This window comes from Schistocerca serialis, chromosome 3 (genome assembly GCF_023864345.2).
Source record: "Schistocerca serialis cubense isolate TAMUIC-IGC-003099 chromosome 3, iqSchSeri2.2, whole genome shotgun sequence".
NCBI lineage: Eukaryota > Metazoa > Arthropoda > Insecta > Orthoptera > Acrididae > Schistocerca > Schistocerca serialis.
Window position 1 is genome coordinate 643,657,401 of NC_064640.1, and position 26,955 is coordinate 643,684,355.

General features: G+C 44.0%; 1 protein-coding gene and 1 non-coding gene across 2 annotated transcripts in view; both read right to left on the bottom strand.

Annotated features, from left to right (window-relative positions):
* The window catches only part of LOC126470529 (liprin-alpha-1), a 1,209,312-nt gene that overhangs the window by 391,452 nt on the left and 790,905 nt on the right, over positions 1-26,955 (bottom strand). The window contains exon 4 of the mRNA XM_050098447.1: positions 12,196-12,297. The gene's annotated coding sequence lies outside the window, so the exon portion shown is untranslated. The remainder of the gene's footprint in view (positions 1-12,195; positions 12,298-26,955) is intronic.
* Positions 21,264-21,347, bottom strand: Trnas-gga (transfer RNA serine (anticodon GGA)). The gene is given in 2 exon segments: positions 21,264-21,298; positions 21,308-21,347. It is a non-coding gene; the product is annotated as a tRNA-Ser (tRNA).

Genomic DNA, 26,955 nt, shown 5'->3' on the forward strand with positions numbered 1-26,955 from the left:
CGATCCAGTAATTAATTTCATCTAGCCGACACTAAAAGAGTCCAACAATATTTCTGCAATAATTTGTGCATTCTGAAATACAGTGGGCATTTGCAACCTGCTGTAGAGACGTCGGGCTGCGAGTCTTTTGCTTTCAACACATTCGTTTAACTGGGGGGGGGGGGGGGGTAGCGGGGTATGAAGGCAGGGTGTAAGGAATCTCCTCGTGTCCAGCTATAGCATGAACTGTCGAAAAAGTCTGAGTGATCCGTAAGAGTAATAGGTGCACATAGCTGTCGAATAATAAAATACCAAATTCCGGCCCTCTAAACCACATATTAACGGTTTTGTTCATAAACATCGAAGAAGTCTCTCTTGAAAATAGGGACTGTTGCATAACAGTTGTAAGGAAAAGTGTGCGAAGTCTTTGTTCAAGAAACTCATCTGAACAGCCGTCAGCGGAGGCCGAGATCACAAGGAACGCTTGTCGTGATAGTAACAACATGGCATTGCTCAATTTGTCAGTCCTGCTACAGTTGCCTTTAAAATTGATACTTTTGATTACGTGAAGACCTTTACAGTGCGCAAACCACCAAATTACGGATAATTCTTACAACCAAGCTGGTTGGAGCCTTTAAAAGTCACAGCAATATCTGGGGATATTAATGCTTTTATGGAAATGCGCAAGCTGCCCTGCAGTGCGCGGAGATTAACTAGATGCTGTTGATACTTGAGGCCAAACAACCTCCACACTCCAACCACTGTTCGCAGTCGAATTACAATCCTACTTAATTCTTGATGGCGAAGGAGTTACTCAACGATACACGCAAATCATCAGCGACGATATCCTAGTATCACGCAAAAGACAAAGCCTCACTGTATTTCATACACAGGGTGTCCCAGGATGAACGGTCAGTATTAAGGGATACGACATAAACGATCATTCGAAGCAAGAAAGTTAGTAAATATGTGCTCTAAATGTTTTCTCAGGAGCTATGAGCACATGTTCAACAGAAGAAATGTTTCACAGTAGCGAAGATGAAGCAGTACTCCTAGCTCTTACTGTATGCATTTTAGAGCTCAAGTTTACTACACTTTTTTGCTTCGAATGATCGTTCCTGTCATATACCTGAATACTTACTATTCCTCCCGGGACACACTGTATTTGCATCAATGTACACTATGTCTACTCCCTTCCGTAGACGACTTTCAAGAATCTGAATGGGTAAGGTTCACTGCGTACTGGGAGCATACTGTGCTACATACTGGTACTTGTATGGCTTATTACGGTTTCTTTATGGAGGCAGCAAGCTAGATTTACAGACTGTCAATCCAGATAAACCAGTTCTCTTACCTGAGTATATTATTCTGTTCGACATTGAATCCCTTTGCAAAGAGATGGTGCAGGAAGACGTACTACTGACAGCAGGATTTACGAAAGACGAATCCAAAAGCAATGAGAAAGCGTGAAGGCTTCAAAAAGCCTCTGGGTACGCTAACTTGTTCCAAGACGCTACTGTTTGACGGTTTTTGCACAACAGAATAAGTGGGGTCGCGTTAAAGAAGTAAAAATAAGTAAATGAACACAAAAACAAGCGACCTAGTAGTTCTTATCACTCTGAAATTAATAATTGTATGCCGAGAAGACAAACGACCCAGGCGTGGATAAAGTGTTTAATGACTCCCCTTCAGTTAGCAGGCAATGCTTCATGAACGAGCTACAGGCCGGTATCGTTACTTCGTTACATCCTATGATATAACAAGTAGACTTTAGATTTGGAAGAAATGGCACAAACAGCTGCTCTATCTCACCCAGCGCATAGACGGTGGTTTCGAGAAGTGGGATCTTACAGCAGCTTATGACAAAGTGCACCACAAAATGGTGAGGCTGAAGCTGTACAACACCGTAAAAGATTATAAAATGGCTCTAAACACTATGGGACTTAACATCTGAGGTAATCAGTCCCCTAGACTTAGAACTACATCTACGTCTACATCTATACTCCGCGAGCCACCTTACGGTGTGTGGCGGAGGGTACTTATTGTACCACTATCTGATCCCCCCTTCCATGTTCCATTCACGAATTGTGCGTGGGAAGAACGACTGCTTGTAAGTCTCCGTATTTGCTCTAATTTCTCGGATCTTTTCGTTGTGATCATTACGCGAGATATATGTGGGCGGTAGTAATATGTTGCCCATCTCTTCCCGGAATGTGCTCTCTCGTAATTTCGATAATAAACCTCTCCGTATTGCGTAACGCCTTTCTTGAAGTGTCCGCCACTGGAGCTTGTTCAGCGTCTCCGTAACGCTCTCGCGCTGACTAAATGTCCCCATGACGAATCGCGCTGCTTTTCGCTGGATCATGTCTATCTCTTCTATTAATCCAACCTGGTAAGGGTCCCATACTGATGAGCAATACTCAAGAATCGGACGAACAAGCGTTTTGTAAGCTACTTCTTTCGTCGATGAGTCACATTTTCTTAGAATTCTTCCTATGAATCTCAACCTGGCGCCTGCTTTTCCCACTATTTGTTTTATGTGATCATTCCACTTCAGATCGCTCCGGATAGTAACTCCTAAGTATTTTACGGTCGTTACCGCTTCCAATGATTTACCACCTATGGCATAATCGTACTGGAATGGATTTCTGCCCCTATGTATGCGCATTATATTACATTTATCTACGTTTAGGGAAAGCTGCCAGCTGTCGCACCATGCATTAATCCTCTGCAGGTCCTCCTGGAGTACGTACGAGTCTTCTGATGTTGCTACTTTCTTGTAGACAACCGTGTCATCTGCAAATAGCCTCACGGAGCTACCGATGTTGTCAACTAAGTCATTTATGTATATTGTAAACAATAAAGGTCCTATCACGCTTCCCTGCGGTACTCCCGAAATTACCTCTACATCTGCAGATTTTGAACCGTTAAGAATGACATGTTGTGTTCTTTCTTCTAGGAAATCCTGAATCCAATCACAAACCTGGTCCGATATTCCGTAAGCTCGTATTTTTTTCACTAAACGTAAGTGCGGAACCGTATCAAATGCCTTCCTGAAGTCCAGGAATACGGCATCAATCTGCTCGCCAGTGTCTACGGCACTGTGAATTTCTTGGGCAAAAAGGGCGAGCTGAGTTTCACATGATCTCTGTTTGCGGAATCCATGTTGGTTATGATGAAGGAGATTTGTATTATCTAAGAACGTCATAATACGAGAACACAAAACATGTTCCATTATTCTACAACAGATTGACGTAAGCGAAATAGGCCTATAATTATTCGCATCTGATTTATGACCCTTCTTGAAAATGGGAACGACCTGCGCTTTCTTCCAGTCGCTAGGTACTTTACGTTCTTCCAGCGATCTACGATAAATTGCTGATAGAAAGGGGGCAAGTTCTTTAGCATAATCACTGTAGAATCTTAAGGGTATCTCGTCTGGTCCGGATGCTTTTCCGCTACTAAGTGATAGCAGTTGTTTTTCAATTCCGATATCGTTTATTTCAATATTTTCCATTTTGGCGTCCGTGCGACGGCTGAAGTCAGGGACCGTGTTACGATTTTCCGCAGTGAAACAGTTTCGGAACACTGAATTCAGTATTTCTGCCTTTCTTCGGTCGTCCTCTGTTTCGGTGCCATCGTGGTCAACGAGTGACTGAATAGGGGATTTAGATCCGCTTACCGATTTTACATATGACCAAAACTTTTTAGGGTTCTTGTTTAGATTGTTTGCCAATGTTTTATGTTCGAATTCGTTGAATGCTTCTCTCATTGCTCTCTTTACGCTCTTTTTCGCTTCGTTCAGCTTTTCCTTATCAGCTATGATTCGACTACTCTTAAACCTATGATGAAGCTTTCTTTGTTTCCGTAGTACCTTTCGTACATGATTGTTATACCACGGTGGATCTTTTCCCCTCGCTTTGGACCTTAGTCGGTACGAACTTATCTAAGGCGTACTGGACGATGTTTCTGAATTTTTTCCATTTTTGTTCCACATCCTCTTCCTCAGAAATGAACGTTTGATGGTGGTCACTCAGATATTCTGCGATTTGTGCCCTATCACTCTTGTTAAGCAAATATATTTTCCTTCCTTTCTTGGCATTTCTTATTACACTTGTAGTCATTGATGCAACCACTGACTTATGATCACTGATACCCTCTTCTACATTCACGGAGTCGAAAAGTTCCGGTCTATTTGTTGCTATGAGGTCTAAAACGTTAGCTTCACGAGTTGGTTCTCTAACTATCTGCTCGAAGTAATTCTCGGACAAGGCAGTCAGGATAATGTCACAAGAGTCTCTGTCCCTGGCTCCAGTTCTGATTGTGTGACTATCCCATTCTATACCTGGTAGATTGAAGTCTCCCCCTATTACAATAGTATGATCACGAAACTTCTTCACGACGTTCTGCAGGTTCTCTCTGAGGCGCTCAACTACTACGGTTGCTGATGCAGGTGGTCTATAGAAGCATCCGACTATCATATCTGACCCACCTTTGATACTTAACTTAACCCAGATTATTTCACATTCGCATTCGCTAATAACTTCACTGGATATTATTGAATTCTTTACTGCTATAAATACTCCTCCACCATTGGCGTTTATCCTATCCTTGCGGTATATATTCCATTCTGTGTCTAGGATTTCGTTACTGTTCACTTCCGGTTTTAACCAACTTTCCGTTCCTAATACTATATGCGCACTATTTCCTTCAATAAGAGATACTAATTCAGGAACCTTGCCCTGGATACTCCTGCAGTTTACCAATATTACGTTAACTTTTCCTGTTTTTGGTCTCTGAGGACGGACGTTCTTTATCAACGATGATAATGTCCTCTCTGGTAAGCCGTCAGGTATTTTATCGTTTCGCCCAAGGGGGGGTCCCTCTAACCTAAAAAACCCCCGTGTGCACGCCACACGTACTCTGCTACCCTAGTAGCTGCTTCCGGTGTGTAGTGCACGCCTGACCTGTCTAGGGGGGCCCTACAGTTCTCCACCCAATAACGGAGGTCGATGAATTTGCAACCATTATAGTCGCAGAGTCGTCTGAGCCTCTGGTTTAGACCCTCCACACGGCTCCAAACCAGAGGACCGCGATCGACTCTGGGCACTATGCTGCAGATATTAAGCTCAGCTTGCACTCCGCGTGCGATGCTGGTTGTCTTCACCAAATCAGCCAGCCGCCGGAAGGAACCAAGGATGGCCTCAGAACCCAAGCGGCAGGCGTCATTCGTTCCGACATGTGCTACTATCTGCAGCCGGTCACACCCAGTGCGTTCTATAGCTGCCGGAAGGGCCTCCTCCACATTACGGACGAGACCCCCCGGCAAGCACACCGAGTGCACACTGGCATTCTTCCCCGACCTACCCGCTATTTTCCTGAGGGGCTCCATAACCCGCCTAACGTTGGAGCTCCCTATAACTAATAGGCCCGCCCTCTGTGACTGTCGGGACCTTGCCGGAGAATCGGCCACTGGCCCAACAGGCGAGGCATCCTTTGGTGGCTCGGAAACGATGTCATCACCACTAGGAAGCACCCCGTACCTGTTGGAAAGGGGTAAGGCAGCTGCCACGCGGCCAGATCCCACCTTCGCCTTTCGGCCAGGCACGCGCGAGCCCACCACTGTCCGCCATTCACCCTGGAGTGATGGCTGACCGGTAAGATGCTCACTGCCGGAAGACGCAGCGACATCAGGGGTTCCATGTGATTCCAAGGCCACCGAAGTAGGCATAGGTCTCACCACAGTAGCCCCAACGCCACTACGAGCCGACGCCTGCGCCTCGAGCTCGATGAGCCTAACAGACAAAGCCTCCACCTGCCCCCGAAGAGTGGCCAATTCTCCTTGCGTCCGCTCACAACAACCACAGTCCCTACACATGACTATGTTTACCCTACTCTATACGGTGACAAATTCCCAAGATAATCTTCTGATGAGCTACTCTGATAATCAAGAAACACTCACTGAAATACGAGACGCGAAAACTACGCTAGGTTTTCCCAGAAAAACTATTTAAAAGCTAAGCGCAGCAAATAAGTACAAAAACGCTTTATACAAACAGTACTCGCTGCTGCTGGTGCTCTCGCTCTGGCTGTCACAAGACAACTGCTGATTCAAGTGACTAGTGGCTAACGGCCGCGAAACAAACAAAAGACGGTTTTAGGGCGCTTTCTGTTCTAAACGATCAAGAAAACACTAAGAAATCTAACACGAAAACTACGTAAAGTTTTATCAAGAACTGGTAGTTACTATGCAGAGCAGATAAACACAAATAGAATCCCTTCCTTAGTGGAAGGTCGTAAACAAAATGCAAAATAAACGCTTTATACAAACAGTACTCGCTGCTGCTGGTGCTCTCGCTCTGGCTGTCACAACCTAACTAACCTAACTAACCTAAGGACATCACACACATCCATGCTCGAGGCAGGATTCGAACCTGCAACCGTAGCAGCAGCGCGATTCCAGACTTAAGAGCCTATAACCGCTCGGCCACAGCTGCCGGCGCAAAAGTAGTTTCATTCTCTCCTGCAGAACCAAGTTCGATGCTACGAACAGTAGTTGGAGGCATCACTTCCACAGTAGTATCCCGCCCCGTTTAACATCTACACAAACGACCAGCCAAAACCTCATAACAACGTAAGATTCATTTATATCATCGACCTGATTTCAGCAGTTCAGTGCAATGACTCTGAAATGGCGGAAATACTACCGACAACAGAGCTTTATGATCTGTAAGTACATAGCAAAAATCATTGTTAGGGCCAAATGCTACGAAGGTATACGTGTGTTCACATAGACTTACTGATCACGGAGGCCAATAGATCGTTTCACACAGTTTGGAAACGTGGGCGATTGGAGCACTGTCTTAGTCTTAGGTATTTGGGGGTTACCGCAGTTGTAACTTTTAACACACGCAAACCACTCTGCTGTTACAAGACAGAAGAATCAGCCCAAAACAACTTCGGCCGGATGTACCGTGAGTCATCAGCAGCAGACACAGCCCTCCAATCACCGGTCCACGACTCGACTGGATTGAGTACTGGCTCCGTCCGATCGCAGGGTCGCCTCCTCCCGACGTCGCCGCTGTGTCATTCTGCCGGAAGCACTGACCTCGGCGCATTCTAGCTTGCCGCCACGGCCTAGCTGTAGCGATCGACCGCCGCCTCCCGCCTCCTACAGACGCTATATCTACGCCTATCGGACACGGAAGTCAATAAATTATCGGTCACTACTGGCTGCCTACATCTTCAGCACCTACTCTCCACCACCGCCAGGGAACCACTCGCTCACACCCCCAGTCTACACACCTTACAAGTGGTGTCAGCAATGATCGCATCATCCTTTACGCATATAGCCACAATGGCTAACACCAAAAACTTGGTAGTAGGCCTAACCTTTCTTGGTAAATTTGTAAGAAGTCCTTTGGCCCATAGAGAACTTGACAGGTAGTTTTTCAGAAACCATATTTATCAACTGCAATGCTTCGGTGGAAGATGTCCGAAAGATCAGACATCACGCGGAATCCACAGCTGTGGCGTTGGGTGGGAATGTGGCTCGGCCGAGGCCGAGAAGCGTTGCGTGATAATCCACGCAATTGGGATAAACGCTGTGAATGGGTAGCACAGTGTTAACGCAACTGCCTAGTAAGCAGGACATCCCGGGTTCGAATCCCGCTCTGGCACACATTTTCACTCGTCGCCGCTGATTCCGCGTACAGTCCCGATGCAGGTAGCATCTATAGTTCCTTCCCTTTCCATGCCCTCAATTTACATAGTGTATGGAATTTAGAGCCCGAGGAATACACTTGCTTCATCTTTCTAATCGTCAGCTACGCGTACCGCTTGAAATCTGAATAGATACAAAGTTATCCGCAAGCGTACTACTTGCAGATGCATCACCCACCTGTCACACACCGTAGAACGGACACAAACACAGTCATCCATTGCACGCGCGACCTTCCATTGTTCCTTCACTTCTTTGAAGTAGAGGCTTCAACGATACGTTGCTCCAGTAAGCCCAGCTGTATAGATTTCAAGATCATGTTCGTCGTCATACGCAGATAGCTAGATGCTGAACATCCACCGTACCAAGTGACCATTCATCATCTGACTGGAAACGAAGCCAAATCACGAAATGATTAATGGAGAACCGATATAAACCACTTTCTGCTGATTTGTAGAGCTTGAAGCCACCTGCAGCAGGTAACGAAGCTGCTATCTCTTATTGAAAAGTCCTACTCCCTCCGATAGTTCGACTCCGGAAAAAAAATTTATAATACGCACTAGAGTCTGATAAAGTCTGTGTTGAAGTTAGTTCATAAGCTACATGAAAAGTTGGTCGTTACGAAAATTCTTTATTTTCAGGTGCATCGAGAAAACTATAAAATGGAATGATTTATCAATCACCACAGTAGTTTCTTAAAACGACCTGCTCTTTTTTATATAAAGATGGTTCTTGTCCCGTAAAGTGCTAGATTACAAGCCCGTCAAAAAGTTCAAAATGAGATACACACGGAATCCGCACTGAGAGCCAAAGTTTGTCGGTATGATTCCTTAAGCAACTTTCGTTTCACTGTACTATTATTTAATGAGAGTTTCTTTTTTCTTCCTTTTGTGTTGGTTTTGATGGATGATAAATAACGCTCGTGGTAGGCTAGGAAAAGTGGATGGTTCTTTTAATGAAATGTTTCGGATCCACGTTGGAAAAATATTAGATCCGGTTTTTTTTCATTCCACCCCTACTACCCACCTTCCCCCTCATCTTCTCCTGCCTCTCCACGTCTGTCTCCTTATGCAGAGAAGATGGATTTGTTTGTGCAATAATGTTTTTCTTTTGAGGGGGTTCTGACTTTATTTGTCTGAAGTAAGTGTTGGAGGAGGGGGGAGGGAAACACTCTTTCTTGAGTTTGGATACAGTAACGAACTTTCAAAGTTTTCCATGAACATTTGCAAACTAAGGCGGCATTTACTGCAAACACTGTTCGAAGCCTATTTTAAGACAGTCACTGGCTACTGGATCTTTTAAGATAGCCGGCCGGGGAGGCCGAGCGTTTCTAGGCGCTACAGTCTGGAACCGCACAACCGCTACGGTCGCAGGTTCGAATCCTGCCTCGGGCATGGATGTGCGTAATGTCCTTAGGTTAGTTAGGTTTAAGTAGTTCTAAGTTCTAGGGGACTGATGACCTCAGAAGTTAAGTCCCATAGTGCTCATACCCATTTTTTTAAGATTAATAGGAAAAATATCTGTTTAACATGGAAGTTTTGTTCAGCATAAGCTATATTTTTAGTGGCCCGAATTTCTTGTAGCTCCTTCGCCTGAACGAATGGTAAATTTTCCTACTCGAAGTCAGGTAGTTTCGTGATCAATGACTTACGTGACCGTGAAAATCTGGCGTTTTGGGATCACAATCGGTACCTGTTCTGATTTTCCACGTTTTCGAAGCTGCTGTTAGCAAACTGCTAAAGTCTATAGCAGTAAACTGAATGTTAAGAGAGGAGTCATGTGTCACAGTGCTGAATCTAGGAAGAAAACGAAAGCAGGAGTCTTTAACTAAACTGTCGCCTGACTAGACACATATTTACAGCATCAGAGCTTCCCTCGACAGTTTCTTCGCCAAATTCAAGTTTGCTACCACTCACAGTAAACTAAAGCGTATGAAATGTGGGTGGATTTTAGTTTTTGTCAAATGAAAATACCTGATAATTACGACACGTATTCACTACAGTGAATTTGTTAACTGCAAGATCTCACTTGGAGATAAGACGTTCAGGATACTTGTACGGTTTCCTACCAAAACACCGGCCGCTTTAGAAAGTGAATACTTAACTGCCAAAAACCTGTGAAGCGAGTTCGGCACTGTGGAAAAGAGTGAGATGTGACCCTAAATTTAAGATAGTGAATGCTGCTCCTTAATTCCCTTCAGCAAACCAGCACGATGCTCACGTTAACTTCGTTTTTAAGATGTCTTACTACAAATCAAAATCCAGGCAAAAATACAAAGATATCACCTCTCCGGAATACGCAAATTCCCTACCATTTCTTACATCCGCGTACACCCACAATCTACAGTTTTTGGCTTCTGGAACAACAAAAGGCTCCACCTTCGGGCCGTAGCGCGGCAAACACAAACTCTCACAACAATGACGACGCTTTCTTAGCAGACGAGACAGTTTGAGGAGAGTTGTGTACATTATGAACCTGTGAATCGTATATTGCATTTTAAGTGAAACGCTGGGATGCGGAATCAGACAGGCATCTGCAGGAGGAGCGTTGAGAATTTCCTTAATCCACACTCAGGCTGGAAAAAAATAGGTCATTAAAACCAACGTCGGGTTCCGAAAATTGAAGATATATATCTCTATTACAGCGACATCTTTAGAAGTGGAGAAACTGGTTGAACCTACGCAAGTCTTTGCTTTGTGCAAGGAATCATTTCGGTATAGACCTATATCTCTGACGTCGATCTGTTGTAGAATTTTAGAACATGTTTTTTGCTCGAGTATCATGTCGTTTTTGGAAACCCAGAATCTACTATGTAGGAATCAACATGGATTCCGGAAACAGCGATCGTGTGAGACCCAACTCGCTTTACTTGTTCATGAGACCCAGAAATATTAGATACAGGCTCCCAGATAGATGCTATTTTTCTTGACTTCCGGAAGGCGTTCGATACAGTTCCGCACTATCGCCTGATAAACAAAGTAAGAGCCTACGGAATATCAGACCAGCTGTGTGGCTGGATTGAAGAGTTTTTAGCAAACAGATCACAGCATGTTGTTATCAATGGAGAGACGTCTACAGACGTTAAAGTAACCTTTGGCGTGCCACAGGGGAGTGTTATGGGACCACTGCTTTTCACAATATATATAAATGACCTAGTAGACAGTGTCGGAAGTTCCATGCGGCTTTTCGCGGATGATGCTGTAGTATACAGAGAAATTGCAGCATTAGAAAATTGTTGCGAAATGCAGGAAGATCTGCATCGGATAGGCACTTGGTGCAGGGAGTGGCAACTGTCCCTTAACATAGACAAATGTAATGTATTGCGAATACATAGAAAGAAGGATCCTTTATTGTATGATTACATGATAGCGGAACAAACACTGGTAGCAGTTACTTCTGTAAAATATCTGGGAGTATGCGTGCGGAACGATTTGAAGTGGAATGACCATATAAAATTAATTGTTGGTAAGGCGGGTACCAGGTTGAGATTCATTGGGAGAGTGCTTAGAAAATGTAGTCCATCAACAAAGGAGGTGGCTTACAAAACACTCGTTCGACCTATACTTGAGTATTGCTCATCAGTGTGGGATCCGTACCAGATCGGTTTGACGGAGGAGATAGAGAAGATCCAAAGAAGAGCGGTGCGTTTCGTCACAGGGTTATTTGGTAACCGTGATAGCGTTACGGAGATGTTTAATAAACTCAAGTGGCAGACTCTGCAAGAGAGGCGCTCTGCATCGCGTTGTAGCTTGCTCGTCAGGTTTCGAGAGGGTGCGTTTCTGGATGAGGTATCGAATATATTGCTTCCCCCTACTTATACCTCCCGAGGAGATCACGAATGTAAAATTAGAGAGATTAGAGCGCGCACGGAGGCTTTCAGACAGTCGTTCTTCCCGCGAACCATACGCGACTGGAACAGGAAAGGGAGGTGGGTGGCTTGCGGAGTATAAATGTAGATGTAGATGTAGAATTGTCTATGGAAAATTTATACCAAAATGGAGGGACAAAGACAAACCTACGGACTGCCTTTAGTGAGCCACTTCGTTACGTTAGGAAAAACCATCTTTAATAAACGTGTAATTTACAAGAATGATGAATGCGTGAATTTAAAATATGATTTTCCACAGGTGTACGGATAGGTATCCTAAAAACCTGCGCAGTAAAAATATGGGAGCAATCGAATGAATGTTGTATTATGACGTTTGGAATTAGACTTACGAGATCGTATAAGCCTCCAAGAAAAACTAAATTTTGGGAAAAGAACGTGCTGGATACAAAAAAAAAAGTGAGTATACAGAGGTCGAAGAGGGCATGGACAGAGAATGCACGACCTGATTAAGAAACTACAGACATTGGGTGAACCTACCTTGCGATACGATTCTATCAATAAGGTTCACCATCGTGGTTTTTGTGACGAGAGCTTTAATAATTAGTCTCTAGCGCAATGTCAGGCGCGTATTTACCAACTGTGTTGAAAAACGTGAGAGTTTACTTACCCGCGTGTTGTTGCGCTCGGCTTTTAGCTCAGCTATTTCTTCATCGCGTTCCAAGAGATGCTCTCTAGCTTGGTTCAGCTCTTTAGTAAGGGTGGCGAACTCCTGTAAAAGAAATAAATAGTTTAACCCATAGAAAATCATAATTATGCTAGCTAACAAGACTGCGAATCGAAATATACGCCGAGAACTGATTCAGAAGCTTTCGAAGGTAGACACATCTTCTCTAGATTACGACATTAATTTTACTCAGTGTTCCATGTATTAATATTCAGCAGACAAAAGAAAAAGCTCCAGCAAATAATTCGCGCCAATGGAGCCAGGTACTTACCCGTCTGTGAGAAGAGAAGATGTCAGCTCATTGGACACAAATCACACAAATAACTTACTCCAACAACTGCATTACTTCATATTTTACGACATCACTGGGACAGCCAACAATTTCCTTGACAAATATGTATGTGATTTCTGTTCTTTCGGACATATTCGAAAGAACAGACACCACATATATATAATTAAGGCGATGACGGCCAATGATCTCTTCAGTGCGGATGCACACCAGACTCAAATTCTTGCGGGGACCTGTGAAATGCTGCGAGTAATGAGGATTATGGGCAAGCGGCACTACATTAGTAGTGTGTGGATAAGCCGAGAATTTGGGTCTCACGTGAGGCGTGCTGGGGTTTGCCGTCACTGTGTCCGGATGGCTAAGTGGTCATATCAACTGCCTACTGAGCAGGGGATCTGGGTTCGAATCCCGAACCGGCAACAAATGTTCATCTTTCCCCATTGATTTAAAAATCAATGCCCACTCGCAGGCAATATCTGTAATCCCATTTTAACTTAATGAGCAGCTTACACATTTCCTCTATTATTGTGGTTCAAACGTCCAGCTTAACTGATAAACTCTTGTGCTCAACATTTTATCTATTTATATATTTATTGTTATTTCTTCACGACCTGACCTCTTGAATCTCTGCTGTAAGATGTTTACCATACAAATGGCACTGGATTAGAATCTGTTACTGCTTAAATTAATATAAAAATTCTTTGTAGCAAATCTTAACATAACATAATGAGAATACAAATAAAATCAAACTGATATGTACCCAGCACCAACTAAAGGTATGAAACAGAAGGCCACCCACGTACAATATCTTGTTCTATCTCGGAAAGACTTGGAGTATTTACAGTCCCTAACCTGAGTAGCTACACTGAATCGGCACTCTTTGGTGGTTACGTGTTTCGACACTCTTCGAGTCTTCGAAACTCTGTACGTGTTGCCCGCTGTTCTGTTCAAAACAACCAGAAATGTAAAGTGACGTTCAAATACAAACTAACATGTATCACTGGAGAGAGGTGTTCCGATGAACACTAAAATTCTTGTTTACGTCGAAAAACATTGATCATCTTATTTAAAAATATAACTGCGCAGGAGAAGGAGCCAAGGCCTTTTAATAGGAAGCATTGCGGCACTCACCAGTAACTATTTGGAAAGGTCATGTAAATCCCAAATCAAGAAGAGCACGAACACATTGAGTCAAAAACTGGATAATTTTATGGCTGTTAATCGAAATACTATCACTATTTTCATTTGCACGTCAACCTACAGTGTTTTAGTAGCTTATGAATTTCAGAGACAATAAACACATGTTTATGATGATACTTTTACGCAAGACTCTAGTCACCACTTTCTTTAACAGCAATTTCACGATGAAAGAGCCTAGCACAACAACACACAGAACAGTCCCGCTGAATTAAGTTACAGATTCCCTAGACCATCTTCTCTTTAACACAGTTCTTTCGAGCAGTTAAACGCCACCGTTTTGCAGTTCCTATCTCTTCTAGGAAACTACCCAACACTTACAAAATTAAAGGGTGATCTTACGAAAAATTCATTTACTCTTATTGCGACGCACAAGTTCGAAATTTGGTGCCTATAAGCTTGTTCTGTAATGGTGCATAAACGGGCCGCTCTGCGACATCACCCTGGGGCTCGGAGACGCCCAGTGTTGAAATCACGAGGGTTTCTTACGGGTGGGCGAGGAAAACAATCCGCACACACTGCTGCTCAGAATCTACACGAAAATGCATCAGGTGGGGTCATAAGTCACGTGAATTAAAAGCTACTTCCCTAGGACGTTCTTCTTCACATACTTCACAGTCGAATACAGCAGTTGGCAGTACATTGTGCAACAGTGCCACGTTCTTGACGCCCTTGGGCACTGCTGACACCCCCGAGACGATTCAACCCTTGTCCAAGGATATTATGGGGTTGCAACCCCACTGAACGTCCCTCTCCCCTGTGGAGTGTAATGTGACCGCAGATTTTGCTCTTTTATATAGGGGTAATTACTGGGGACCGTTCAAAACCATTCGACGAAATGTGAACGTGATCCGAAACTGAGAAAGGTGTTTAGTCTTCTTCACGCCTCCATTTTTCCACACATTCCTGTGGCATGTGAACTGGAGAAGGGAGTGACAGTGACATTTGCGTGAGTAAAACGGCGAAGTGTTCCTCTAAGACCTCAGTTCGGGAACACACACGGTATCACTTGTGCACCTGTGTTGGAGACAACGAAAGTCTGCACAGATACTCTCATCCACCACTGCCTACCAGTTAGTAGGACAAGCAACCCTTAAGACACTAGCGCGTGCTCGCTGTATGCAAATTCCTAACGGTCTCAAGAGGGTTGCCTACCCCGCCGACGGGTAGGAATCGCCGGATGGGTCTCTCTGCACAGATAAATTTGTAAAATGCCCAGCAAAAATGTACGGGTGGCGCCGAGATTGCTGCTAAACTGGGGAGCCTTAGACGGTCCCCTTGTCATTTTATTCAACGTTGCATCCTCCCATGCACACACCACAGGAGGACGCCAATAAGGAGGGCTGGAAAGGCATAAACACCCTTTGCGGTTTCGGACGACGTTCAGAGTTCGTCGAATGGAATTGAAAGGTCCCTTGTGGTCGCCCTCTCCCACTCTCATAACAGAGCAAAAATTGCGGTCCCGTTGCACTCGAAAGGGCCGAAATGAAGTTCACTGGTGTTGCAGCCCTGTGATGACCTTAGTGAAGGGTTCAATTGTCCGGGGGTTTCAGCAATGTTAAAGCTTGTAAAGAACATCATCCTGTTGCACATCGCAATGACAGCTGTCATTTTCGACTGCGAAATGTGTGAAAATGAACGTCCCAAGGGAAGGGCAGGTTCCATACACGCCATTTATGACACCCCCTGAGGCGTTTTCGTGCCGATTCTAAGCAGCAGAGTGTCCAAAATGTTTTCTTAAGCCACCCATAAGAAAACAGTGCGATTTCAACGCTGGGCGTCGCGGTACTTACGTGGTCGCAGAGGAGTCGACATAACAGGTGAGACGTGGATAAGGAGAGGCGTGACGATCTTCCCATTGTGTGGCACGTCCGATGGCGTTGGATGGGAATTGAGGTGAGAAACGTCTAAGATGTGGCCTTTTTTTTTCGCATGTATCCACACCTGGCTGTTTGAAGCATCGTCGTCCCCGAGGGTGACGTCGCATAGCGCCACGTAATCGCACCATTACAGAGGAAGATTGTAGGTACCTTCGAGCGAAATTTCGAAGATTGGCACCACAATGGGAGAAAAGGGCGAGTTATCAAAAAGTGAAGTACTTCGCTGAATAAGAGTAATACGAGAAAGTTCACACAGAATTTACATGATTGACTTACCTCGTGCGGTAGGAGGCTCAAGCGGTATAGAGAATGTTTACCCAATTATTCGATGGTAACCACACTGTGCAACATGTGGCGTGATATAAAAATGCTTGTACAAAAAATGCCTGTTTTCTCAGTGTGTATATTATCTCAAGTAGCTGAGGAAACTGTGGCACGTACAGAACCGTAGGAAAAAGTATGAAGTGATGGTTCAAATGGCTCTGAGTACTATGGGACTTAACATCTGAGGTCATCAGTCCCCTAGAACTTAGAACTAATTAATCCTAACCAACCTATGGACAGCACACACATTCATGCCCGAGGCAGGATTCGAACCTGCGACCGTAGCGGTCGCGCGGTTCCAGACCGCGGATAAGGAAAACAAGTATATCATGGGATCACTGGGATTAATTAAATATACAACATGCGTAATGGTGCACATTAAAATACATTAACCTTTCTGGGCCCGAGCAATAATATTCGGAACACAACCTCAATGGAACATCGAGCATTAAATCTTTTCGCCATCACACACGTGTTGGTAATTAATAATTGACGTGTAGGTAACAGACACTGGATGATGGCAACATGTTGCCGAAACGCGTCTTGAAAATAAACATCGGAAAGTAAACGTGACTGACGTTGAGAAATTGTTGTTTTAAGAATCTCAAAAACGATTATTTATTTAGACATGGAGACGCCTGTGGAAGGACAGTATAACGACGCTGTAGCGGCAGTATTGAATCACAGCGACGAGCGGCCAGTGGCGAACACGCGAGCCCGCTCGTTGGCACGGAACACCGCCTGCAGCGCGTCATAGCCCGCACGCACACCGCCAGCCGCAGCCCACACAGCCTGTCTTCCACTATGCTACATTACATTACGCATATTGTCTCTAATACCACGAAAAAGGCAATATTTGTTCAACGGCATCACATTCAAACGTCACAAAAACAACTTACTCACCCAAAAATCTGATGACGTCTGCTTCCTGATTTGAGTTCGGATGTTTACTGTACTACTTTCTGATTATTATGAAGAAACGCCGTAAAGGCAATCTGTCGAGTCTAAAATTTCTAATTCAAGGTATTACTGTACGCTTAATACCGATGGGACGCATTTGCTTATCCTACGTACAATCAACAACTGGACATTCGGGTATTTGCAGTCGTTAAGGAATGCCTTGCTACGGCACACTTTGCGGCCGATGAGGATTTTCTGCATATTGTCAACTACTTGAATAACAAAGCGACTGCACGGCAAGCGAATGGAATACTTCACCTCGTGCCGGCCGGTGTGGCCGAGCGGTTGTAGGCGCTACAGTCTGGAACCGCGCGACCACTACGGTCGCAGGTTCAAATCCTGCCTCGGGCATGGATGTGTGTGATGTCCTTAGGATAGTTAGGTTTAAGCAGTTCTAAGTTCTAGGGGACTGATGACCTCTGAAGTTAAGTCCCTTAGTGCTCAGAGCCATTTGAACCATTTGAACCTTCACCTCGTATCTACGTACGGCGAACGCTTCGGTAGTAACAGTGACTACGTTGTGAAGTTAATGAAATTATGTAATCGTTGGTTTGTTAGTAGTATTGTTAATAAATACATTTGTATTTCCTATATTCTTTACCTTATGAATGATATGAATGACCAACGCTGTTCTCACAATGCTGAAGTCGTATCTTTGTAGTCTCGGACCAAGTTCACTAATGAACCACGGAAAAGTCATAAGAGATTGCCTCTATCTTCGAGTCTATACGTACGTACCTTTTATTATTCCAGGACTAACACTGAAAATTGAGGGCCAAAATCTGTAAAAGCTAATGTTCGTCTTACCGCACAGAAACGGACTTTATAAATATTTTTCCAATTATCATACTGTTTCTGAGAAAATTATTTGCAGAACACTTCTCAGATAGGTAAGTTAATAAAATATGACGCTATTTGAAGGGCCCAAAGCAGATGTCAACAGCATTTCTCTGCCACCTTCATCAAAACGTAACACGGGATAGAGTACTATTCAGTTAATACGATACTTCCTCAAATTTTAAGGTTGATAAAAACAGCAACAAACGAGGACTTTTATAAAAGTTACTGTTTTCCGTTCTGAACAGACAGCCTAACGAAACTTCGTACGATTTCAATAACGGAATACTACTGAGAACCCCGTTGCGTCCAAATTCAAACGTTTATGCACTATTCAAATGGTTCAAATGGCTCTGAGCACTATGGGACTCAACTGCTGAGGTCATAAGTCCCCTAGAACTTAGAACTACTTAAACCCAACTAACCTAAGGACAACACACACATATCCATGCCCGAGGCAGGATTCGAACCTGCGACCGTAGTGGTCGCGCGGTTCCAGACTGTAGCGCCAGAACCGCTCGGCCACCAGCGGCCGGCGTTTATGCACTATTCATTAGAAGTGGTTGCCCTATGAACAACCTAAACTCCGCTACGCAGCAGATTTAGGTCCTTAATACAACGGCAAGGTGAAAGTTCTCGACCTGGACAGGTACATACGTACACAATTTTGTTCTTGATGTGTTCGAACATTTTCGCAATACTTCATGTCCAACGGCTGAGGAGTAGTTTAATTTAAAAGCTCAGTGTAGAAACTCTGTTGTCTATGTTTCGTTGAATTGATAAAGTAGACTGCAGTACGGACCTACATTTCTTTGTTTTGGAACAGTTCAGAGCCAACAGGAATTCATCCAAAGTTGGTGAATGTTTATGAAAAGACTGCTCCTTCAATCCCATCACTTGCCTTATTTCATCATCATCATCACCATCATCATATTTCTCTCCAAGACGATACATGCGAATGAAAATCTCAATACTGCCATTACAAACGAAAATGTCGAGCAACTGCAAAATTTGGTATTGGACGAGTGTGTGTAAAATAGCTGACACAGTCATTCCCGGGATGTTCCAGACGATTAATTAACTATGGGAATAGTTCGAGCAAACTGTGCGACGCGTTTTCTGAAGCTGAACAAAACAAAGGATAAAGTAAATTTCCATGAGTGCTGATCTTTTTTTTATTTTTTAATCGGATTGACTGTGCGCAGCGATTTCTTTCTGAGCGTGAGACGACAGTTCACTACTTCGAGTCAGAAACGGAACGCAATGAAAGCAGTGGGTGCAAGGTGATACATCTGTCTGAAAAAAGACGAGGTCTAATTCATTTGGCACACTGCCAGTGTTTGATTCAAAAGGGACTGCACATATTGATTACCTTGCAACGAATAAAACAAGAACGGATGAATACCACACAAGTCTTGTAGCGGCTATGATGAAGAAATGTGAAAATTGCCAAAGAACGAGTGGGAAAAAAGTCATCTTGCAACTGCACAACGCACCTACACTGACAGTTGCTTCGGTACTTGAAAAATATAGGTTCTTGAAGTACGCACTGAACTACCTTAACTCTGTGGTATCTCTAAAAACGAAAGCAGTGGAGAGTAGAAAATAGACTTCCTGAAAGATCAGCACTGTGAACTAGATACTCGACATAACTAAGCGCACCTCAATGTTAGAGACTAATCCAGTCTCTATTGGAGAAAGAAGCTTCGAGCCACGCCTGACTCGCACAATCGGTGAAAGCAGTGCCAGCGAAAGGAGAGTGAGCAGGCTCGAATTCCTGTCGGCCACACACTTATTCCTGTCGGCCACAGAATTTCAGAGTCAGGAAAGCTCAATACAATAGAAATTCCACCGCCAAATAATAACCACGACATGTGCTCTTACAGCTGTGAATGTCATCCTTCTTCCAACGCATTTAAAGAAAACATAAAAACCTAGCTGCAAAGAAATTAAAGATGATGGCCTCGATACTGTATTCTAAAGGCGTGTTATCGTGTTACACCAGTCTCACTATTAAGAAAAATTTCGTAGTCAATGTTATCGCACTGTCATTTGGAAATAAAAACGTGGTTATAAAAATGTATGCATGCGATAATATCCAATAGCTTTAAACACCGATTTATACCTGATGTCATACTACAAAACAATGCTACACTTTTTATTTGTTGTTTACTTTCTCCAATATCATTTACAAAAAAATGGTTCAAATGGTTCTGAGCACTATGGGACTCAACTTCTGAGGTCATTAGTCCCCTAGAACTTAGAACTAGTTAAACCTAACTAACCTAAGGACATCACACACATCCACGCCCGAGGCAGGATTCGAATCTGCGACCGTAGCGGTCTCGCGGTTCCAGACTGCAGCGCCTAGAACCGCACGGCCACTTCGGCCGGCAATATCATTCACAACTTAAGGGACTAGTTAATGTACCTCTCGCGAAAATGTCACTTAGCTTGTGGAACAGAAGTAGACATGGGGCGCAGTATTAGTGAAATGCGTGAAAGTTGCTTTCTTACATTATGTTACGAGAGATTGTGAGATGGGACATGGCGACCCGCCTTGAACGTTGGGTATATATCTCATTCTGACATCAGAAGCCTAGCCTTCGAAAACACAATTGTTGAGCTTACATGTAGTGCAGTTGATGGCTGGGAAGGTGGACATGCATCTTTAGATTGGAGGCGGTGCCTTTGTCTAGCGGGAGGTAACGCGGCAAGGCAGAAGCCCGTGTACGCGCACGCGATGAACCGGCACACATTAAGCGTGGCGTGCTGATTATATCACACACGGCCAATGGCACGCCACACCAGTAGCTGAAGCGAGTCAATAACAACGTGAGTACAGTTTCTTCGGATGACTAACACGTGGACTCTTATGTGTAGCGCGCTCAGGGGACTGCGATCAATAGCCTGTGACGTGCAGCACTGCTTTGATCTGGCAACACAAAACGACTCTATTAATAATTGGTGGTCGATGAAAACCCGCCTCCCAGTTACGCAGATGCCACCACACTGCGTTTTTATTGGTTGCTTCATTCAGTTCAAGCCTTGGTGAATAAAGGTTCAAACCATTCAGCGTTGACAATAACATCATCATTCCCTTCTCTAATACTATCGAAAATACGCATAGCATTATACATCCGCAAACATCCTCACGTACATAAAAGGAAACGCAAACAAACTCCTGTCTATTTGAGGGATAACCTTATTTTATGTTTCATTTCCTTCCCCAATACACTGCCGACAGGACCTGTAAACATGATTAAGAGATGATATTACCGCTACGTAAGTTGTTCTTCGTGGTAGAAGTGGGTCTTCCGTCTCTAAACACGAAGCACTGCTTACCAGATAAAACAAACTGGATTGAATCGACTGTGAGCACCACCATCACAACCACCTCATCCGCATTCTTCAAATAGTTCAAATGGTTCTGAGCACTATAAGACTCAACTGCTGTGGTCATAAGTCCCCTAGAACTTAGAACTACTTAAACCTAACTAACCTAAGGATATCACATACATCCATGCCCGAGGCAGGACTCGAACCTGCGACCGCAGCGGTCGCGCGGTTCCAGACTGCAGCGCCTTTAACCACTCGGCCACTCCGGCCGGCCCGCATTCTTCAACCTGATACGTCGAGAGCAAAGAAAATCATTAAGACTGGGGCATAAAGCGTTTTCGCTGAATGTGGCCCGAACAAACTTCAGAATAATGAGCTTTAGCAGAATATCACGACTAGTTGCATATTAAAGCCAGATATACTTTATCCGAATAAAACCAGGGAAAGGTTGAGGTGGAGTTCGACTACTGATACCTGCGTCGAAGAGACAGCAATGATAACCGTAGGAAAGAAAGAGCCCAACAGAACTCTGCGAAGCAGCAAGTAGAAGGGACGGGTCTGCTTGCATCAAAAACACGTCGCTCAAGCTAGATACTTTTCAAAGTGGTTCAAAAATGGCTCTGAGCACTATGGGACTTAACATCTGTGGTCATTAGTCCCCTAGAACTTAGAACTACTTAAACCTAACTAACCCAAGGACATCACACACATCCATGCCCGAGACAGGATTCGAACCTGCGATCGTAGCGGTCGCGCGGTTCCAGACTGAAGCGCCTAGAGCCGCTCGCCCACTGCGGCCGGCTTTTCAAAGTGGTGTGCGACTGATTTTCGTATGTATCATTACGGATTTAGCAATCAAGGTATAACATCCACCATGCTGTAGTCACCTCAATGTTTTGGGGTCTGGTGGTCCAGCGCGAGAAGGGTAGCCTCGTAGTCTAAGGCGCTTTGCCACGGGTCGCGCGGCTCCCCCAGTTGGCGGCTCGAATCCTCCCTCGGGCATAGGTGTGTGTTATCCTTAGCGTAAGTCAGTTTCAGTTAGAATATGTCGCGTGTAAACCGAGGGATCGATGAACTCAGCAGATCAGTCCCATAGGAACTTATCACAAATTTCCAAATTTCCTGGTGGTCCAGCAGTAAAGTGTACGCCTGAAACCGAAAGGCCACGAGATCGAATCTCGATCGGATTTTTCGATCTACGTTTTAATTCAATGTTCACCGCTGATTGGTGTGGAGATTTACCAGAAACGGCACGTGGTTTCGATTCCACGAAGAACTGTAGATCCCCTTTCCCGAGTTGTATAACCGTGGTATGTGGCCGAAGTGGAGCCCATTCGAAAGACTTGCACGGAGTCACTGAGCCGCACGAAATTATTACCATCTAAATGTCATTCCAACTCGACAGAATTTATGTTGCGTTTATTAACGCCTTAACTTTCCCAAACTTAACAATTACGTGCAATTTTTAAGAATTGTTTGTAATTTGCAAGGGTACTCTTTATTAAAATGTAGTCTTTCCATAATAAGTCTGATCATTTATGGTGGGGAAGAGTTGGGAAGATTAATAGCGTTTACGACTCATCAACGGCTAAATCATTACAGACAGAACAAAAAGTAATAAAACAGGAAATCATTCGTGGTCTTTTCAATGACACCAGCCCACTAATTTAAAGAAATTATGGAAAATAAATCAAGATGATTTGACGAGAATTAGAAACGTTGTCTTACAGATGCGGATCTCGTATCATAACTTTGTCCTATAACCCGGTGAGAATTTAGAGCTTTTCGAGACACCTGTGACACTGTTGGTTACGTTAAATATTGGTTAAGTACTTCTGCACGTGTTTGATCTCTCTTTATAACTGATATGATCGTGTTGGCCGCGTGTGCGGTTTGCTACATTTGCGAAAAAGATTACTTGATTGGCTATAGAGTGCCAGCCGTCGAACCCACTTGCACATATGTGAACCACGGCATGAATTTACTTCTTCCTGAACGAGGGGTTATTTCGCCTTCTAAGAGCGCGTGGACGGGAAGCTAAATTGTTCTACAATCAAAATAGTTTATTCTATTTGTATTTATTAATATACATAACGTAGTTCGTTAAGCTTAGATGTTAATTGTCAAGCAACAAAGATAAAGGGGTCGGTTCATTCCTTGGTCCATCCTAGATTTTTTTTGTCGCTCTTCACATCACCTCCGGCAATGATTTGTCCATGTGAAAAATTCCGCGTCGCGCCGTAATTCCAAATCCACGTTACGCTGTGGATCCATCTAAAACTATTCGAAAGATGCAATGGGACCATGTCTACTAAAACACTTTAGCGTTCATACCAAACTGCAGGTTGATAACAGCTTTAATCCTCCTCAAATCACCGTATCACGATTCTGGCCTTGTGACACGGACAGTCATCCTGATGGAAGGTGCCATAGCTTTCGGGGAAGACATCAAGCATGAATCAATATAAGCGGTCCGCAAAAGCGTTCAGTTAGTCCACAGCTGTCATGGTGCCTATCCCATGTGTCAAGGAAGCCCAGGTGAATGATCCCCACATAATGTATCTTCATAATACCGTTCCCACTGGTGCATTTTTTCGGTCAGCCGTTCTCCTGTGTGGCGGTGTATCCAGACATGACCACTGAGCTGGTGTAACAAGAACTGTAACTTACCCGACGACGCAACATGTTTCACTTATCCACTGCCCATTATCGAAAACCCCTTCCCCACTGCAATCGTAACTGATGATGTCGTTGAATCAACAAGGGAACACACAGGGATTGTGTGCTGCGGAGCTCCACGTTCAACAATGTGCACTGAAAGGTGTGCTCCAAAACGCTTCAGCATGCACCAGTATTGTACTCTGTCGTTGTATCTGCCACACGTCTACTTAACAGCATGGGCAAGCCTCCGACCTCCACGTTCTCTTATGAGGCGTGGACGTCGAACACCTTGTCGTCTACATGAGGTTTCGACGTCCTTCAACCACTTTCCATAGACGCGCACAACAGTAGCACGCAGACAGTAAACCATCTTCGCCTTTTAGAAGATGCTCGTTCCCAGGCGGCGGATCATAACCATCTCCCTTTGTGAAGGTCGCTTATGTCAGTTGATTTCTCAGTTTGCGGCCCATAACGTCGCTAGAACGATTCTCCATTCGTCTCAGCTCCACTCATTTACTTCGCTTAAGGTATGTCAACACAATGTCTCTTTCCACGTACGCAATCGCAGCCGCATAGGAATGAAAGGGCATGCATAAAAGTTTGTGGAAAAACACATGTAGGCATTTCCCTCATTCCGCAAGCAGTCTACTATGGATAACCTCCTTTGCCTGGGAGTTTGTGCTGCGTTTATTGTGATGAAAAGGCAACAGAAAGAGGAAAATTCAAACGCGAGTGGCTCTGAGCACTATGGGACTCAACTTCTGAGGTCATTAGTCCCCTAGAACTTAGAACTAGTTAAACCTAACTAACCTAAGGACATCACAAACATCCATGCCCGAGGCAGGATTCGAACCTGCGACCGTAGCGGTCTTGCGGTGCCAGACTGCAGCCCCTTTAACCGCACGGCCACTTCGGCCGGCCAAACGCGAGTGTAGGTAAAGAGGTATCAAATAATAGAAGTACGAGAAATATCAAGTGACGACGACGTTTTGTTTGCAAATTTTATGAACAAGTCACAGCGAGATTTTGGATTTCCTGCTTGTGAAACAGCAGCGATAAAGCTAGCAGTAACACAAATACCAGTTTGATCTATTTATTTCACAGTTCAAAACAAAGCATTTCATTGATTATTCCTGAAATTGAGAAATATTTAAGGGAGGTTATAAGCAAAAGCAAAAAGTATTACGCACGGCCTCCATTTCCACGAAATTACGCATACAGAAATGTGTACGCGCAATTGCGCTGTTGGAAATTTATGCGCATGCAAACAAAAAGTTGAAAAGAAAGAAGGCATCGTGTGGGCGCAACTTTACGCGTCACATGTCCTCATCGTCAGCAAGCAGCATGGCGGGCAATGGTCATTTGTTTTGGCTCACCAGTCTAATTTATTGTTCAAGCAAACACAGACATAAATTGAGAATTGTTCTATAGGAAAATATCGCAACCAGAAGTTTAGGCATTGTTAGCATGGCACGTAACAACATAAGCTGTATGTTTTCAATGCGTTACTTCTTATACACAAGTACTTGGCTTCGTAGATGTCCTCTTTGGCTTCCAACAAACAGCGGCTCTGTTTTCTCGTTGATTGCCGTGAAGCTTTTCAGCAAATTGCGAAACACCAGTGACGCAGGGAGTATGGACGACAGTGGCCTCAATCAGTGTTCAAGTTTTGAAACATAAATCGAAGAAACCTAATTACAGTACTCTCTTGGGAAGAAGAGGAGAGAGAAAATCAAACCGTTCTGAATATTTTGTTTAGTCAGGCACTGTCCGTAGAAAGGAAAGTCCATATTCCATTTACAGTGTTAGATCAGCCAAGAGATTTAATGTTCTGGGAGCCAGCTCAGTGGAATCGCATCAGAGAAATCTATAATCTATTTGAAAATAAAATTGTCTACAAACTCTCAAAAAGCACCGGGAACCTTTGGTTCTCTGTATAACCAGTAAAAAGATCAGTCACTCGTTGAAAATGTAGCTACTGACATTGAATACGGTGAAACGAGGGCACAAGTATTGAATTACGCTTTTCTAAATTGTTTCATGGAAGAGCAAACTTCTTTTTTCTTGTTTGCAACCCTGCTTCGATGTCCATGATGTAATTCTCCCTGTTGCTTGAGGGCACGACTGCCGAATGCAATGAATCTCGTTTCTCATTCTGTTCCATAGCTTCAGAGCCCCGTGTTAACACCTAGAAATGACATTCCGAATGGAAGCCTAATTGACCTTCGTAGCTGAGGCCGCCAACACACGGCACTCGACACACGGGGTTGTGTACGGGAAGAAACCTTCGTAACTACAACTGCGCCACACAATGCAGAAAATTACTAACCTCGAGTGATTGCATGGTACAATGTTAATTGTGATCCATCACGTAGGGCAACAAAATTAAGCCTGGCGGCCCTCTCGGAGTTATGTCAGAGGAGAAGCTTCCGTTTTGGCAGTGTGTGTCCTTGTTATCTTACGTTGGTGTTAAATATTTCATACCCCCAATGGTTTGTATTTTGTATGACCCATAATCCCTGTAGTAACACTGCAGTTCCTCTTACAACCACTACAGACGCTTCACCGGCCGTTATTATGGCTGAAGCGGGTAAAGAGAGAGTAAAGAGAATAAGTAGTAGTAGTAGTAGTAGTAGTAGTAGTAGTACAGGTGTCTGAACCAGTCACGAAAGTTAGATTGTAATTTTAGGCCTTACTGATTGAAGTGCAATACGGATGAAAATGCTCAGGTTATTGCATCGTAATCAAAATGACAACAGCAGCTAGTCTGTTGAGCTCGCAACAACCCAGAATGTTTTCGAGTCCGGCCTAGGTGTTTGGAGGCACCGTATGTTTGAGCTACGTTCGTTTAAAGTATCACAATATGAGATTTCATGTCATCTGCTGGACTCAAGACAAAATCGTTTTATGTAAATTAAGCAAGGGTACATAATTTCCTGCAGTTAATTTTTTTTCATTCAATTTTGCTTTCTGCATAAAAACACACTTTGGTTTTGCATGTTTGCTGTGGTATGCAGTCTTTCCCATGCAATCTTAATGGAACTATTCGTCTAATCGATGTCGCCCCCCGCCCCCCCTTTCCACAAACACACACACAAAAAGTGAAAGGCATTGGCCAAATGGCCGTAGGAGGAGGCAACTAGAAACAAACTGAAACGAATACACATCCATGAACAATCAAACCTCTTGTTCTGGCAACTAGTGCCGGAGGCACGA